This window comes from Calliphora vicina, chromosome 4 (genome assembly GCF_958450345.1).
Source record: "Calliphora vicina chromosome 4, idCalVici1.1, whole genome shotgun sequence".
NCBI classification, from domain to species: Eukaryota; Metazoa; Arthropoda; class Insecta; order Diptera; family Calliphoridae; genus Calliphora; species Calliphora vicina.
Genome location: NC_088783.1, coordinates 56,395,105 through 56,408,791, shown reverse-complemented (window position 1 = coordinate 56,408,791; position 13,687 = coordinate 56,395,105). Strand labels below are relative to the sequence as shown.

The following is a 13,687-nucleotide window of genomic DNA, read 5'->3' as shown; positions in this document are numbered from 1 at the left end:
AATTTAAATTTGTTTTGGTATTAAATTAAAATGGGTTATCGATATCAACAAATTTGTATATTCTTTACATACATAATTAAATAATACAATAATTATTAATTACAAATATAAAATTTTTTTTGGAATTTTTTTGAAAATTTTGCAACTTTGACCAAAAACTGGAACATTTAAAAAAAATGTGCAATCTTTTAAATTTTCAGTATGGTATTTATTTGACAGGGAAAAATGTCAAACTTTGGGAGAATCTAAAATCAAAAACAGTACACAATAAATCGAGGGCCTATATTCAAAACCCTCTATCTTGAAAAACGCAACTTTTCAGGAGAACCAAAAAACTGTTTTTTTCGCGTATTACTTGAGTTATAAAAATTCGGTATTTTACAATATTTTTTAAAAGCACCTACTGAATCTTACATTTAATTGGTTTTTAAAATTTTGCATTATTGTGGACTTTACAATAGATTTTACTTTTCAAAGATATTCAATGTGTATGTATGAAATGATCAGATCAGAGGGTTTTGCACTTTAATAAAAATTAATTATTTTGATTTCATATATGCCATCTGTCAGTTTTTAACGTGATTTATTTAAGATAGCATCTAATAATACAATATTTAACAAACAATTATAGAAAAAATGTTTTTAATTTGCTTTTGTATTTTTTTTTTAAGTTTGATTGAAGAAATATTTAAAAAAATATTTGAAAATAATTTTTTTTAAAAGATAGAGGGTTTTGCATTCAGAATAATTATTTGTGTAAGATAGAGAAATAACAAAAATGCAAATAAAACAGCAAAAAAAAACATTGTTTTGACGGATAAAGTCCTATTTTGGGAGGAAATTTGTATGGGGGCTAGGTGAAATAAATGTTCGATTTCAGCCAGTTGCATTAGGCTTCGTCCTTGTGCCGAAAAAATGTATCTACCAAATTTTATCAAAATATCTTCAAAATTGCGACCTGTACTTTGCGCTTTGGCTTCGTATAATTGACTCAGAAAGTGATTCGATTTGGGCGTTACAAACATCAGCACAAACGCATAACACAAACCTACCTCCCATAATTATGGTGGTGTAGGGTATAATTAAACATTAAAACCATTTTAACTTGTTGATATATTTTTGGTTAATAACTATAATTTGGTTATTAGATTTTTTAACATAATATGTTGCTATTTTAAGACTTTGTTTTTGTTTAAAATTTTATTAATTTTTGTTTTACTTTTTCAATCATGATTTTATAATCATTACAAAAAAACAACGCTGGGCTAATTTGACAAAATTGGCAACAAAAAAGTAGTAAATATGTAAGAAGAAAAAAAATAGGAATGATGCATATGAAAATGAAAACAACACACAATAGCAACAGCAACAGTATAAACTAAAACTAAAACAAACACAAAAGAAAAACAAAAATCCAGTTTCACTTTCGGTTTATGATGTTTTTGTTGTTTTTGTATAAATGTGTTTATGTTGTTGCTGTTGTTGAATTTATTTCTCTAGGTTGTAGTTGTAGTTATGGCTGTTTGTTGTTTTATTTCTTTACAACAAATTTGGTATTTAAAATATTTCAAAATCACACTGACTTGACTGACTTACATTTGAGATTTAAAACTTTGTATGTATTTCTTTTGTGGTATTTTGGAAACTTTTTTTTTGCTGTATAGTAACACAATTTTGTTAAAATTTAACTTTATTTTGTTTTGTTTTCTTTGCTCTTATTTTTAATAATTAACTTTTTTATAATTTTGTTTAAAATTTCTTTAAAATTTTTTCTTAAACTACAATAATTTTATTATAAAACTTTTGTTGTATTAAATTTTAATCCACGATTTCTTTGAATTTTTTTTTGTATATTTAATTCTTATTTTATTCACACTTTATTTACACTTAGTTTTTTATTTATTTATTTTGTTTTTTTATATTTTCTTCTTTCGTTTTCCTTTTTAAACCGCTTACAACAACTGCTGTCACCGATTGCCGCTTTAAAACTGAGCTTCAAGTTAGTTAAGAGTTTGTAAAAATATTGAAAAGTTTCTGAATTGTCAAGCTCTCACACTGTTCGTTCCAACCAACTAAACAACTCAGAATTTTAAATTCATATCGATTTTAAACAATCAAACAAACTATGTACAACAACCACATTGATTTGATTTTGTTTTCTTTAGTCTAGCCTATGTTTCGATACATTACTAAGTGTAGATCGAATGTTTAGCAACATGTTGCTAAGCTTTAGTTGAAGTTTAGCCAGAGATAAAGGTTGTTTTTGAGAGCACAATTTGTGATTGGTAGATTATTATCATTTTAAGCCGGGTTAATTTTGTAACATACATTTTTGTAAAGATATGCACTGTAATTTTCTTAGTAAATGCTATCTGTTAGATAGCAGTTGTAATATTTTAGTATGATTTGTATCAATATTTATTAAATCAAACTAGTTTAATGACATTTAGATAGAGTTGTAATTTAATTCAAAAATTATTATTGTTTTATTTCAAGAAAAAAAGTTTCAATATTTTATGTTAAGTACTGGTTACTTTCACATTCTTTTTTCTTGTATTGTTTTTTTTATGAGGAAGAAATAGAGACTATTGCATTAATATAGGGAGAAAACAAAAGTTTTCATTGAACCTTACCCGTTCCAAATTTGTTAAAATCTGGCACACAGGTTCTTTATGGCCATACAAAATTAAAGTTTTTGCAAAAATGTATTAGGTGATTGACTTAAAAATTGATTTACAATAGAAAGAAATACTCTTTGAACTCAGTTTTTGTTTTTATACCCTCCACCACCATAAGTGGTGAATGAGGGTATATATAAGTTTGTCATTCCGTGTGTAACATTGAGAAATATTCATCTGAGACCCAACAAAGTATATATATTATTGATCCTTATGAAATTTTAAGTCGATTGAGCCATGTCCGTCTGTCTGTCCGTCTGTCTGTCTGTCTGTCTGTGTAAAACACGCTCACGTCCAAAATAGACAAACAAAATGGTTAAACTTGCAAAAAGAATGTTTATTGTTCTCCTAAGCAGTTTGGTATTGAAAATCAGCGAAATCGGTACAGTGGAACCAAAGTTATGAATGAAAATGTGGGACAACCTAAAAAAAAAATTGATAATTTTCATATATTTTTGGACATTTTTTGTAAATATATTGCAGCTAATATCATAAAATTTTGCACTCGTTACTTTTATGATAAAAGGAGTAACTCTGGTTAAAATTATAAGAATCGGTCCAAGATTTCTCCTAGCCCCCATACAAATTTCTTCCCGAAATATGGTTATATGGTCTATAAATGCTTACAGAATAGGAATATCCACATGAAATTCAGCGAAAATAAGTTTCGTGGTAAAAGAAATTATATTACAAAATTTTTCGTGGATCGGCCCATATTTGACCATAGCCCCCATATAAAGTACACTTCCGAAAATCTCTTAAATAAGCATAAATGTCTTATAAATATCGCTATCAAGTTGAAATTCGACATGAATAATCCCCATATATACCAAAATTGCTGTACCTAATTCTATGAAAATCGGCCGATAATTGGTTATAGCTCCCATATAAGGACCACTTCCAAAAAACACAATAACCTACATAAATATCTAAAAAATATCAATATCAAAACAAAATTTCACACACATCCATAGTTTATATTTAGAAATCATACTACTGGATTTTGTGAATATCGGTCCATATTTGACCATAGCTCCCATATAAGGTCCACTTCCAAAAATCAGTTAAGTACTCATAAATCTCTTATAAATACATTTATCATGCTAAAATTCGACAAAAATTATACTCATATATATAGATATCACTGTACCAAATTTTATGCAGATTGGCCGATAATTGGTCATAGCTCCCCTATAAGGCCCATTTCCGAAAAAAGATATTAACCTTAAAAAGTATTAAAAACATATCGATATCAAAATGAAATTACGCACAGATCCAGTAATTTGAATCCAGTAATCATACTTCTGGATTTTGTGAATATCGGTCCATATTTAACCATAGCTCCCATATAAGGTCCACTCCCGAAAATCACTAATATCCTCATAAATTTCTTACAAATATAGTTATCACGTTGAAATTCAAAACAAATTTATTCAATATATACAAAAATCGATGTATCAAATTTTATGATGATAGGCCCATAATTGGTCATAGCCTCCATATAAGAACCACTTCAGGAAAACACATTACCCTGCACAAATATCCATAAAAATCTACACTCAACCAAAATTTTACACCGATGAGTAATTTGTATCCAAGAATCGTACTACAAGATTTTTTAAATATTGGTGCATAATTCGGCATAGCTCCCACATAAGATCCATTCTTGTTAATAGCGTTGTTTATATGAAATTCTACAAAAATAGCCCTTAAATACTTAGGACCATAATAGGTCATAGCATCCATATATTAAATAAAAATAGTATACAGATCAGTAATTTGTATTCAAAAATCATAATACTGAATTTTGTGAATATTGGCCCATAATTGGCACCAGCTCTCATATAAATACATAAAAATCACGTTAAAATATTTTATAACAATCGAACGATAATAGGTCATAGCTAACACATAAGTCCCACAACCAAATATTTTGAAATTTGTCTAAATATATTGGTATACCCTTTTTTATACTCTGTTTCTTCACTTGAGGTTAAAAGGGAAAAATGTTGAGGTCCAGACTTAAACTCGACAACACTTCCCCTTTGCGCATGTGAAATTTTATTAAAATCGGACTAAGGGTTTAGAAGTTACAGATTTGTTTCCCTCTTTTTATACCCTCCACCACCATAAGTGGTGAATGAGGGTATATATAAGTTTGTCATTCCGTGTGTAACATTGAGAAATATTCATCTGAGACCCAACAAAGTATATATATTATTGATCCTTATGAAATTTTAAGTCGATTGAGCCATGTCCGTCTGTCTGTCCGTCTGTCTGTCTGTCTGTCTGTGTAAAACACGCTCACGTCCAAAATAGACAAACAAAATGGTTAAACTTGCAAAAAGAATGTTTATTGTTCTCCTAAGCAGTTTGGTATTGAAAATCAGCGAAATCGGTACAGTGGAACCAAAGTTATGAATGAAAATGTGGGACAACCTAAAAAAAAAATTGATAATTTTCATATATTTTTGGACATTTTTTGTAAATATATTGCAGCTAATATCATAAAATTTTGCACTCGTTACTTTTATGATAAAAGGAGTAACTCTGGTTAAAATTATAAGAATCGGTCCAAGATTTCTCCTAGCCCCCATACAAATTTCTTCCCGAAATATGGTTATATGGTCTATAAATGCTTACAGAATAGGAATATCCACATGAAATTCAGCGAAAATAAGTTTCGTGGTAAAAGAAATTATATTACAAAATTTTTCGTGGATCGGCCCATATTTGACCATAGCCCCCATATAAAGTACACTTCCGAAAATCTCTTAAATAAGCATAAATGTCTTATAAATATCGCTATCAAGTTGAAATTCGACATGAATAATCCCCATATATACCAAAATTGCTGTACCTAATTCTATGAAAATCGGCCGATAATTGGTTATAGCTCCCATATAAGGACCACTTCCAAAAAACACAATAACCTACATAAATATCTAAAAAATATCAATATCAAAACAAAATTTCACACACATCCATAGTTTATATTTAGAAATCATACTACTGGATTTTGTGAATATCGGTCCATATTTGACCATAGCTCCCATATAAGGTCCACTTCCAAAAATCAGTTAAGTACTCATAAATCTCTTATAAATACATTTATCATGCTAAAATTCGACAAAAATTATACTCATATATATAGATATCACTGTACCAAATTTTATGCAGATTGGCCGATAATTGGTCATAGCTCCCCTATAAGGCCCATTTCCGAAAAAAGATATTAACCTTAAAAAGTATTAAAAACATATCGATATCAAAATGAAATTACGCACAGATCCAGTAATTTGAATCCAGTAATCATACTTCTGGATTTTGTGAATATCGGTCCATATTTAACCATAGCTCCCATATAAGGTCCACTCCCGAAAATCACTAATATCCTCATAAATTTCTTACAAATATAGTTATCACGTTGAAATTCAAAACAAATTTATTCAATATATACAAAAATCGATGTATCAAATTTTATGATGATAGGCCCATAATTGGTCATAGCCTCCATATAAGAACCACTTCAGGAAAACACATTACCCTGCACAAATATCCATAAAAATCTACACTCAACCAAAATTTTACACCGATGAGTAATTTGTATCCAAGAATCGTACTACAAGATTTTTTAAATATTGGTGCATAATTCGGCATAGCTCCCACATAAGATCCATTCTTGTTAATAGCGTTGTTTATATGAAATTCTACAAAAATAGCCCTTAAATACTTAGGACCATAATAGGTCATAGCATCCATATATTAAATAAAAATAGTATACAGATCAGTAATTTGTATTCAAAAATCATAATACTGAATTTTGTGAATATTGGCCCATAATTGGCACCAGCTCTCATATAAATACATAAAAATCACGTTAAAATATTTTATAACAATCGAACGATAATAGGTCATAGCTAACACATAAGTCCCACAACCAAATATTTTGAAATTTGTCTAAATATATTGGTATACCCTTTTTTATACTCTGTTTCTTCACTTGAGGTTAAAAGGGAAAAATGTTGAGGTCCAGACTTAAACTCGACAACACTTCCCCTTTGCGCATGTGAAATTTTATTAAAATCGGACTAAGGGTTTAGAAGTTACAGATTTGTTTCCCTCTTTTTTTTTCTCATACCACTGTGCGCCACTTTGACACTCAGATATTGTAGATCGTTTAACCCAGTTCCAACAAAGTGTTTATGGTTACCTATGTAAGAAAATAATAATTTACACGAAGATTTAGAAAAATTAAATTTAGACGACAATTTCTCAATTAAAAGACAATAATTAACTGTGTCAAACGTTCTAATAGGAATTTCAGTTATAAATTGCTGAATTATATACAATTTTTTGTACATTTGAAATAAAATATGTTCTGCGTAAACTAGTCTTTCTAACAATTGTTATATTATTTCAGCTTTTATACCATCATATTTAGGTGGAGGGTATTTAAGATTCGGCACGGCCGAATATAGTACTCTTACTTGTTTTTTCTCATACCACTGTGCGCCACTTTGACACTCAGATATTGTAGATCGTTTAACCCAGTTCCAACAAAGTGTTTATGGTTACCTATGTAAGAAAATAATAATTTACACGAAGATTTAGAAAAATTAAATTTAGACGACAATTTCTCAATTAAAAGACAATAATTAACTGTGTCAAACGTTCTAATAGGAATTTCAGTTATAAATTGCTGAATTATATACAATTTTTTGTACATTTGAAATAAAATATGTTCTGCGTAAACTAGTCTTTCTAACAATTGTTATATTATTTCAGCTTTTATACCATCATATTTAGGTGGAGGGTATTTAAGATTCGGCACGGCCGAATATAGTACTCTTACTTGTTAATAATTTATATGTCATTTTGAAGCGAAGTTTTGATTGACTTCTTTAATTTGAAACAAGTGAAACTGAAGCACATCAATTGCTCAACAAAGCTTATGGTGAATATGTTTCGAGAGATGGTTTGTGCGGTTCAGAAGTGGCCGAAAAAGTTTGAAGAACATGAATTGTAGGCATTACTCCATGAAGATTGTTGTCAAACTCAATAGAAGCTTGCAAAATCATTGGGAGCTTCTCAAGCAGCAATTTCAAAACATTTGTGAGCAACAGTTTTGTCGGAAATGATGTTTGAACGCTAAGAAAATCAATTTTGCACCGAATCATTACTTGCGATGAAAAATGGATCCATTACGATAACCCGAAACGTAAGAGATCGTACGTGAAGCCCGACCAACCAGCCTAATCGACACCAAAGGCAAATTTGTATTTTGTGGGAGAAAAAGGGTCCTATCTATTATTATCTGCTTAAATCTGGATAGACAATCACAGGGAACCTATATCGAATGCAACATATTCGGCCAGACATTTGAGGTCAGACATGAAATTAATAGGTATTGTAACACATGTTGCAATACCTATTAAAAACTATTTAGAAAGAAGTGGTTGGGAAGTTTTGCCTCACCCGCTTTATAGCCCAGACTGTGCCCCGTCCGACTCCTATTTGTTTCGGCCAGAAAGATGGGAATAGGTGATAGCTAGGGTATTCATTCGATTAATGATCGTTCGATTAATCGTATAATTTCTTACGAATAATTATTCGAACAATTTTATGTAGAATAATCGAATAAAACGAATAAATGTACATTTATATTTAAATTTATTAAATTGCTTAAAATTTAACATAATTCCAAATTTAAATAAGTAATAATGACTCACAAAAATTGTATTGTTTCTGAAATTCGAAAAATAACTAAAGACAAAGGGACTTTCGATCACTGTAGATGAGTGTTCCGATAGCTCCTAATAGAAGTTACAATTCTAAAAAAATCTTTCAAAATTTTTAACTTAGGACTTGAACCAATGAAAATAAAAGGTTCGGAATAAAATATTTGTTATTTATTATTCCCCAAGACCACGTTATTAAGCAAAGATTCGGCAACGTTGATAGAGCTTGATGTATAATACAATTTGTTATAAATAATTTAGAAAAAGGGAATAATTAATTTATTAAAGAATTAGTTATACAATTTAAAACCCGAATTAATGAACGACACAAAAAAGTTCTTAATAAGTTTATATTGTATTTGAATTCAGCATAGCTCCAAAACGGAAACTAAAGGGTTTTCTAGTCAATTGTTTTGTATATTGTTCGAGAGTTAATCTGATCAGAATATTTCTGATGAAAATTTAATGATGGACTTTGTTTTCGAATGTTTTTTAATATTAACAAACTTGAATTGTTAACTTTAACGTTAACTTTAACGTTAACTTTAACGTTAACTTTAACGTTAACTTTAACGTTAACAATAAAATATTCACCCCTATCGCAAATTAATATTTCACATGAAATGTGTTCCCTTTTCCCATTTTTCGTTCATGAACTTTGTTCACGTGAAGAAAATCCCCAACATGGAAAATTTTTAGTTGGAATTTTGTAAACAATGAACAGCTGTTACGAACAAAATCAACTATTGTGAATGAAAAGTTCAGGGGAATATCAAGATAGCGATTTTCCCTTCGAGGGAAATGGATATTTCATGGAAACATAAATTTCACGAATAAATTTATATTGTAACAAAAAATTATACTTCAAAATAAAATTTTTTAAATATTTCTAAATATTGAATATTTTTTTTTTCATTTTTTGGAAAAAAAATTTTCGAATTTTTTTTTTTAATTTTATAATTTAAAATTTTTTTTTTTGTTTTTCAATTTTTTTTATATTTAGCGAAAAAAAATTTTGGTGAAAAAAAAATTCGGGTTAAAAATATTTTTTCCGATTTTGACCCATTGTAGGTCCAACTTACTATGGTCTTATAAACGTCGTTGCAAAGGTCTTTGAAATATCTATCATTAGATATCCATATTGTCTATCCAGATATATCCAGATATACATAGGTCAAAAATCGAGGTTGTCCTGGTTTTTTCCTTATATATCAGCCATTTGTGGACCGATTTTCTCGATTTTAAATAGCAACCTAGCCAGATATTGATGTATGAATCGCGTATGTAAGTTATTTAGGGGAAAGTTGATTTAAACAGATAGATAAGGATCCAGAATATATATACTTTATAGGGTCGGAAAATTATATTGTGGAAATTACAAACGGAATGACAAACTTATATATATCCTTCTCACGAAGGTGAAGGATATAAAAATGTTTCAAAATAAAAGCTAAACATTTTAAAAAATCCTGCATTTTTAAGTCGTACTCAAAATAAATTCTCTTGGGTTTGTCTTTCATCGAGATTCAAAGCTCAAATTTTTTATAAGAACTGTGTCAAATCGCTGAATTTCAATTGTATATAATTTTTTTAATTTTACGGCTCTTAACTGAAAGGGCAGCACAACTCCTATCAACAGGCATCTGTCAGTTGACTCATGTAAAAATTTGAACAAGCATTTGTGTTTGACAGCCATTGATAGCAGACTATCTCGTGACTTGAGGAGAAATGGGAAAAACGTGAATTTCGTCTGATCATTAAGCATAATTTTTTTTGCGATATCAAACCATCACTCAAATAATGGCTAAGCTTGATAAATACTATGGGAACTCTGCACCATCAATTTCAATGGTTAAAAAATGGTTTACTAAATTTCGTTGTGGCCGTACAATCAGGGAAGAAGCCGAACTTCCTGCCAGTTGAGGTCTCTACATCCGAAACAATTGAAAAAAAATCACGATTGGAAGTGCGAGAGATTGTGGAAGCCATAGACTCTCACATGGCTCAGTGGTTGCAATTTAGAACGATCACTTGGTTATGAGAATGCTTTCAGTTTCCATGGCAAAAATCCATGAATTAGGCTATGAAATGCTCTCTCTTCCGCCCTATTCTACGAATTTGGCCCCGAGTAACTATTTTCTTGTTTGAATCTACGATTCATTAGCTCTAATACGAGATCAAGAATGATAAAATCTAACTAACAGTTCTAAATTTATTAACAAAATTACTTTATAGATTTCTTGTTTTAGATTTCTGTTGTTAAAAAGTATTATTGAAATTAAAAGTTGTACTTTAAAAACTGGTATCACTTAGATAAAAATCTTGCCAACCAGTATGCAAATGTTGAAATTGACTATATAAGATTTTTGCTAAAATAATATAGTATGTATGAGATCTATTAAAAGTTTCCATAAAAACTTAATAAGTACATACTTTTAAGTGTTTAAAAACACCCATTAATCTTTTGATATTTGCACAAGTTGTAATGACAATTCAATTTTCTTTTAACAGTTTATAAATTTGAAATATCCTGACATAATTAAGCAATTTCGTTTAACAATAAGTTAATTAATTTAAAAAATGAATATAAATTTAAGATAAAAGTTTTGTTTAAAATAAATAAGAGTGGCAAAATTAAATTTACGAAGGGGTTTTTTATGTTCAAAAAAAGTGATAGTACCCAGCGGCGAAAAGAAGTAGTAAGCAGGCCTTCTGGAAGGCCTTATTTAGCAGACACAAGGACTTATTGACCCATTCCATACATTTTTTACACACGATGTCCTAGCCAGCCTTCTTTAACAGGCCTGATAGAAGGCCTTCTTTAACAGGCCTGGTAGCAGGCCTTCTTCACAAGCTTGTTTTCAGGCCTTTTGTAAATAAATTTTGTTAAATAAATTGTATCTTTGATTAAGCCTAAACTGTTTAAAATTTAATAACTTACCCGGCCTAAGCGATATCTTATTTATTTTAATTTTTTTATAATAAAATCCAATAATGACCAAGTAAAAAATTCTCACAACCGCTTTGTCCAAGAATTAAAGCAAAACTATTTTAAGTTTACTTCTTTTTTTTCTCTTCACTTTTTGCATTTTTTTGTATTTGTAGTTTTGTCTTTGGAATGCGAGTTTTTAACGGTATTTTCTGCTTGTACGACGTTTGTAGCAACAAAAAGAAGGGAGCAGGTAGGCCTTCCATAAGGTCTTCCTGAGAAGGCAAGCGAGCATGAGTACTGGATCTAAAAAAAGGTCCAGGAAGGTCTTACAGAAGGCCTTATAGCTGAAGGCCTCAAAAATTTCGCCGCTGGGTAATATTGTGTTTAAAAATTATAATTACATTTAAGTAGTAGTTTAAAAATTATTCAAACGAAATTTAAATTAAATTGAAGTGTTATTAGTACTATAAATATACCAAATTCAAACCTTCTAGGTCATAATTCTGGGTAAGCCTGTCCAAGTCATGTCCCTCAGCTTCCTGACTGAAATTAAAAAATTTGACTTCTGGTCGAATTTTAACTTTCTGGGAGAACTCAAGAAAGCTCTGTAAAGAAGCAAACATACAAGTTCTAAACTGATTATTTATCATCCTTGGTTTAAATTACCTATCGGGAGATTAAGGAATAAAGAGTGAAAGGTAGTGCTGATATAACATGAAATCATGTTAGAGTACATGCAGACGGTGGAAATTAATGATCATATATCCCTAATCTTCGTTACTACAGCTTCTACAGAAGTAGTTAAATGGTTTGCTTATATTAGTACCAAGTTTGAAATATCCGGTGAATACATTGTATTTAGTTTCAAAAGCAATCCAGTTGAGTTTATATCATCCTTGCGAATGAGCAAGTAGTTTTCTTAATCCATCGAACCTGAGCAAGACCATAGAATGCAAGGCTAATATGCTGCTTGTATGACAGATAGATGAATGCAGCATCAATATCCCAATCGTGCTGTCAGTACATCCTCACTATAATTGCCAGAATGTTATCACGTCCAAGCACTTATATGATTTCGACTGCTGAATGTCATTAATGGATATTATCGGATTAGACTTGACGTGATATACACACCTGTCTGGAATATTTTTGTAGCTTGACTATCAGTATATATATATATATATATTCCAAATAGTCCTAAGCCAGTCCTTAATAGCCGATATTTCAGCCTAAAGAAAACTACATCTATTTGATAACCCAAAGAACATACCGATCAGTTATTCTTAGATGTAGATACCATCGCCAACACTTTCTTTACTTCTAGAATCATCACTGTTAAGAAGGACAGAACCACCATAAGCCTCAATATCGAGAAATTAAAGTTCCTATATATGATCTGTATCTTTCTAAAGACGTCTCGTTGTGAAAGGAGGACACTTCGCAACTCTCTTATTATTTTTATTAAAAATTTTAGGAAAACTCCAAAAAACTAAATTTGACTGCCTCCTTTTTACTCCTCACTGCTACCGAGCAGTAATTCTTAAATGTAGATACCATTGCCAACTCTTTCTCTCCTTATAAGTAGAAGCATCATTGTTAATACAGAGACTCCCTGTTAAGACGGATTAAAGTTCCTCGAAAAGAACTGCATCATTCTAAAGCTGTCTTAGGGGATGACCCCTACTCATGCAAAGCATTGTGTTGGAACTAGGAAAATAGGTTATGGGAGGGAGGATAGAGGGAGTAGTGTTTGTGGACATTTGATTTGAATTTTCCTATATTGACAGTCTAAAGCTGTCTTGTTGTGGAAGAGAGACCCTCCTCAAGTCTCGTATTATTGATTATTGAAAAGTTTCCTTATAATGACTATAATCCACAGCCATGTTCCCACTAACTACATTTTCATGCTCTAACCATTTTCAAACACTGACCAGCATTACAAATAAATACTTCCTTTGAGTCATATACAAGGCTCTCATGATTAGGATTATCAATCTTCGTGAGACTCTCTCAAAAATGGTTCCAATTTCAATGTATTTGGAATGCATTAGTCACTGGCAAATAACTCTTTATATCCTTCTAAAGACTTCCGTGTAAATACAAACTTTGTTAAGAAGGAGTCGGCCTACGCATGTCTCGTATTAACCGAGATTGAGACATTTTAGTTTCTCGATAAAAATCATTTTGGAGGACAGTAATGATTATAATATCGACGATTTTATAGTATAGATTACACTGGCATCACCCCACGATCGTGTTCAGTCAGAGAACAACGCGTTATAATTATGAAAACTTATTACGACGACTGGTGAACAAATTTGAAGAAATTGGGTCGG

The 13,687-nt window shown here is 30.4% G+C and overlaps 1 protein-coding gene across 1 annotated transcript in view; it reads right to left on the bottom strand.

The window, feature by feature from the left end:
- ldd (lipid droplet defective) overlaps nucleotides 1–2,082 on the bottom strand; it is a 58,358-nt gene extending 56,276 nt beyond the window's left edge. Inside the window, exon 1 of the mRNA XM_065506920.1 lies at nucleotides 1,597–2,082. The gene's annotated coding sequence lies outside the window, so the exon portion shown is untranslated. The remainder of the gene's footprint in view (nucleotides 1–1,596) is intronic.
- Nucleotides 2,083–13,687: the final 11,605 nt, after the last annotated feature.